Source organism: Antedon mediterranea, chromosome 7 (genome assembly GCF_964355755.1).
Source record: "Antedon mediterranea chromosome 7, ecAntMedi1.1, whole genome shotgun sequence".
Classification (NCBI taxonomy): domain Eukaryota; kingdom Metazoa; phylum Echinodermata; class Crinoidea; order Comatulida; family Antedonidae; genus Antedon; species Antedon mediterranea.
In genome coordinates, this window is record NC_092676.1 from 24578499 (window position 1) to 24584429 (window position 5931).

General features: G+C 34.5%; 1 long non-coding RNA gene across 1 annotated transcript; it reads right to left on the reverse strand.

The window, feature by feature from the left end:
• Positions 1 to 1515: 1515 nt before the first annotated feature.
• LOC140055682 (uncharacterized) lies at positions 1516 to 3568 on the reverse strand. The gene is made up of 3 exons (XR_011846687.1): positions 3321 to 3568; positions 2411 to 2636; positions 1516 to 1625 (listed from the first exon to the last, which is right to left on the reverse strand). It is a non-coding gene; the product is annotated as an uncharacterized lncRNA (long non-coding RNA).
• Positions 3569 to 5931: the final 2363 nt, after the last annotated feature.

Below are 5931 nucleotides of genomic sequence, written 5' to 3' on the forward strand. Positions count from 1 at the left end.
TCTGTTAACAATTATATCCTTGATAATTTAAATGTTAAGGCTCGACGATTTTCTATGTATTATTTTGGTCCCAAACTTTGGACTTCACTCTCAAATGAACTTAAACAGAAATCTTCCTTTTCTAGTTTTAAATCTAATTTCAAACACAAAATGGTGTCAGAATATGCTACATAATTTTTCGCCGATCTTTTATCCTTATTTATTTGGTGGTGATACATGGCATTAAATCCTTCACCCTGGTATTCAATAATCTCCGCTACATTGTATCGTTATACTTGTTATTATACCATATTTAATTATATTTCATATTGTACTCTAATTGTTATCATTATCCCTTTTATCATTATATTATATAATTGCCTGTGTAAGTGCCAAATCCAAGCTAGGTATACTGTGCTTGTGTTCACTGAAGGGTGTCAAGTGAACAGGTGACCAACCATATGGGTTATGCTAATGAGGGCATAGCTTGCTTGGGCTGTGGCTGGCAGTTGGATAGTTAGGCTTGTTGGGTAAGGACCTAGCAAGCACCAAAGGCTTACTTAGAAGCCTATAGAAGTGGTAGATGTACCGAGGCTTACTTAGAAGCCTATAGAAGTGGTAGATGTACCAAGGCTTACTTAGAAGCCTATAGAAGTGGTAGATGTACCAAGGCTTACTTAGAAGCCTAAAGCTGTAGTACAGTAGTAATTGATATAGTGTATAGCTATAGCTGCACATGTTATCCAGGCATATCTTTGGTAAGCAATTGAGACTTATCTTATTATTATTATTAAGTTGTAATTATTTTAAATCAAGAATTATTTATATTGTATTGTTTAATCTATGACTTATTTAGATACTTATGTAAGGTCTATTATTATTGTATAGAATTATTTATGTTGTACTGTATGATAGATACCGTATATATTATTTTGTAATCATTATTTATTTGTTATAGTAAATCGGATCAAGTTGGAGAACAATTAAATTCCGCATTTGCAAGAAACTTGTTTGTGCAGTTATAGCCTGGTTTATCTTAACTTCTATAATTTAATTTTTTTATTTTTTTTTTTTTATTTTATGTACTTTCACTATTATATATTCATATTTTAGTCTACTCTGTAGCAATGTTAGTATACTTATAGGCATACGGGAGTCACGACTTAAAGTTCAGTGAACTTATTGTGACTTCCATCCACCCACATTTAATATATGTTATGTAAATGTAAATGATATATATATATATATATATATATAAGTGAGTGGAAAAAAATAAATAAACGAAACGAAACGATTCATGAATCATTCCTGATTCAAATGCAAAATGTGCAAAATAGATCAAAAACTATACTCGTTTTGTAGTTACGAATATGACCGGTGATATTCGTCAACACGAATACGCTTTACGAATATGAAATGGGGATCAGCTCAAAAGTTTCACAAATGTGTGACGTATCCGTTTTCGTTATCGTATTCGTAAGGTTGCGAAAACTCCCTATTACCTTGTATGAACGGGCCTATAAGATTCCCAACTCCACTCCATACCAAAACAATGTTTGCTGATGTTTTACTTCTTCTCGCACCGAATATTTCCAAACCAGTGGACAACTGAAGTCCATTATATACTCCTCTTGGAAGACCGTAACCTATTGTAAAAACATACACCACCTTAAGTTTCATACTAAGCCCGCCGACGGGTATGTGTCTCGATCACCAAGTACACACGTCATATCTATTGGCGCATAGCCGCGTAGAGCATCGTGAAAACGAAACATTGCCGTTCGATTCGCCGGAACGAAACCGTGCCGGAACAGGAGTGAACGACCCTTTACTCTCTTTAAGTGAGTCAGCTACCCCTTATATAACATATTGGAATCTGGGCTCTCAGTGTGACTGAACGTACTTTGTCGTAATAAAACAATAGGCCTCATACCTATATCGTTTAAAGATGTATTGTCCCCTCTGAAAATAATTTTTAACTTTTTGTTGAATATGCCATTTTAATGTCACCTAATAGTTATTCACTTTTGGATAAAATTGGATCTAAAAAATGTATTTACCTGAAAAAACTGTAATTTTAAGCTAAAAAATGGTCAAATTTGCTGCTGCCAGCCAATGGATTTTTAGATGTATTTAACCATTTATTATGTTATTTATAAGGTAAAACATTATTTTTTTCGGTAATTTTTCTACGGAAGTAACTTTATTAAAGCTAAAAAACAACCTATTCAAAGTCTGATTTAATTAATCTTCATTTTTCATGTTTTTGGGGACAATACATCTTTAAATAAATTATTTAATTTAATTTTAATAAATGTAGGCCTATACATCATATGGAGGAGAAACAAATGTTGGGCATCATACCCACTAAAGGGAAACAAGCGGCAGGAGAAAGGCCTACTCACCACAGAGAAAACAAGATACAACTTACAAAATGTTATACACATTATTAGGATCGTATTCGTGGTCAACGTCAAGCCTACGCTCACAATCATTAATACCAATAAGCTGACTGGTAGACAGTATATGAGTGGAAAGGGTATTCGTGGAGCAACTAAGATAATTATGACCTTTGAGAATGCATCTCCAATGGCTAGTACAGTGATTCCTGTCGCACTCTTCTGGTTGCTCAATCCAATAGATTCGAGAAAGGTTGCCTAAGATAGTAAACAAACCATGATAAACACAGAAGAGATCAGTTTGGTTCCAATTTAGTACCAATTTTTATACCAATCAAGCGAACGATTGGATTAACCACCCTCTTGTCAATCATTGATAAATTTGCATGTGTTCTGTTGGAACCAAGATTTAATAAGAATCTAAAATATATACGAATATTTGTAAATACATTTTATATTACGCATTTCACAAAAAAATGTCGTCTCGAATGCGCTGTGGACTTAATATGTTACACTTTTTAACTACATGATTCAATTCTGCCCTGGTACTGCGCCACTTCCACTGTCCACGACAGAGCTAGTACATCAGAGTAACCCCTACGTTTTGAAAGATGTACAAGGTTCTTTAAGGTGCACATGACTATACAATATGCTTCAATTCTCCCCTGGTACGGCGCCACTTCGCATGTCCACGATAGAGCTAGAGTACATCAGGGTAACCACTACTCTCGAAAGATGTACAGGGTTATTTAAAGTGCACATGAGCATTTTGTTTACACGGGACCTATGGTTTATATACCTTAATTATCCGAGAAGACTCATAAAACCATGTGGCGAGAGAACCTCGAATCATCATAGTTATATGGATAAGGTTCTACTGTCTTAATCGGACGGCCACTCACAAATAAGTTAGAAATAAAATCTTAACAAGTTTAAACTTACCATGTAAACATACTGAAATACTAAAGCAAGGTAACAAGTAAAAGTTGCCAAACTGAATAACCAGACCTCAGGAAAACAAAGTAAACTCCTCGCCGATTGTGAAGTCCTTTTTGTTTCCATAGCCCCAATCTTACAAACATCAACATTAGTAGGCTTAGTAAAAAATATACAGCAGAACATTCCAGCAATAAAAATCACAGCTGCAGATATACGGAATGTCCATCTCCAACCAATATGTTCTAAACTAAACTCAATCAAATTGCTCATGGCAAAATTACCTAAAAAAGTATGAAAATTACATTAGGCGATAGTAGACCCATACATTGTGTAAAATGAGTATATATTTATATATATTTATATATATATTTATATTTAAAATCATGGATTTTTTAAACAGTTGATGTTTACGTAGAGTATTTGAATAACGTCACAGAGAGTCTAATTCTTTTCAAGTTAAAATAAGGTACAGAACACATCATTTGGGACGCCCGTATTCCTATGTTTTACCTACAACCAACAGGACCACAATGCAAAACAGGTTTTCTTTTACCTGATTGTATTGTAGTATTTTATTGGTACTCACTTTAGAATCAGTGGCACACACCTTCAGGTGGTGCGTCCATACAAATATAAACAACATATAAAAGGAAAACGATGATTAAACTTAAAACCTAATACAATGTACAGTAGTAATTGTACACTTGAATAAATACTTTAATAAAACAATTGTACACAACGAGCAAATCAATAATACAGATACAATAGGTCAGTAGTAAATATACATTACTTACAAAATGTCTGACAGAAAAAAATACTTATACATAGTAAATGAAACTAAAAAAACAATTGGATAACCGTGTAATCCTGTGTAAAGATGTTGTTAAATAAATAAATAAATCCAGGGGACACCTCTATTAAGCGGACACTTTAATAGAGGTTCTACATTTACATTCTAACGTGACAAGCATAGTTAAGTTGACTTCAAATTTACCAAATGTTGCTCCGAGTGCTACCAACGTCATTGCACTGGCCCTGCGTTTGCCTTGAAACAATAATATGACCACTTCGTTGGTTAAAATCATCGAAATGTTAGCACTTAATCCATAGAAGACTCCATAAAACACAATAACGTATATTAGTGTAGGAGAAAACGACGAAGCAACCAGAGAAGCACTTCCAATCACCGTACCAATGATGCCGACTTTGCGAAATGATAGATGACGTAATACCCACGTTGATACTAGTGTACCAAACATAAACGAACAATAAATGATCGATCCAATCCAGCCTAAAACAGAAAAAATTATTATCACTTAATGTCTATAAACAGTAGTGTTAAATATCGAAGGAGTAATAAGCTAGCTATCAACAATAGTCATGGCTGCGTTATGTGCTAACCTCCCACATTTATACTACAGTATGCACACAGGCCTAAAGGCTATATCAACTACACGTTCTTACCTGTTAGTGCAACGCTACTCTGGAACTCATGTTGTAGTTCATCAAAAAACAATCCAAAATTGTACAAAAATCCAATAAAAACAAACTGATGAAAAGAACCAATTACAGTTTTGAACCATGGTAAGTTTCCCTTGTACCATGGAACTGATTCGACGTCGTCATCTTTGGTGCTGGCTAACTCGTAATCAATCTTTCTGCCCATCCCGTATTAAAAAAAAAATATTAATCACATACGTATATGGAACTCCTTTTGATGCATTCTGTAAAAATAAATACAAGTTTTTGCATTTACGATAAACAAAAATAAAAAATAGGACTCCTTGGAGTAAGCCTAATAACTGTATGCTCGTTGTGATTGCCTACCGCCACTTATTCAACACATTTCAACACAGGGACAATCCGTATAAGCAAAAAGAAGACATTTTGTAAACCCGACTTGAATTCTACCTTAGCTAGTGAAATTTGCCTTTTAAGTTTGTTAGCAGTGGGCGTCTTTAAGCCTCAGAAAAAATAAAAGGATTGTGTTACGAGTTCCTATCTTCGCAGGGCGTGTCCTGTTAGATTGACTATGGCTCCGGGGATGCAGATTTACAAAATGTATGCCTAATCCAATGTGTGTCATTCTCGAACTCAACATTGTGCTGTCTCTCATTCTAGCGGCTCCCTTTTGTTAAGTCCGTGGTATATCCACCTCGATCAGGCCTATACCATCAATCATTTAAAACTTAGCAAATTTTGCTGGTTCCTCAGCCCCTATACCTAGGACTCACATGTTTGTTCTCCTGTGATTTGTCCGTATCTTTTGTACGTGTGCGGGTAGGCCTATTTATTTATATATTTTAAACCACGGACTGTAAATATTTGTATTGCGTCATGGTTATTAGTTGTAATCTTTATAAAATCAATCAATCAATCAATCAATCGTTCGTTTTATATAGCGCCATTCTAACAGTCATTGTTCATGACGCTGCCAAAAATATCAGAAAATGTGAGTTTTGAGTAGCTTAAAGGTGATCAATAATAATGTTTGTTTAATGCACGACGATAATGAATACAATGCAACATTGACCTTATTATTTCTATATATAAATTATGGTTAATTCTGACATAGGAGAGCACAATGCAAAAAACTTCGGTACAAATCTCCGCC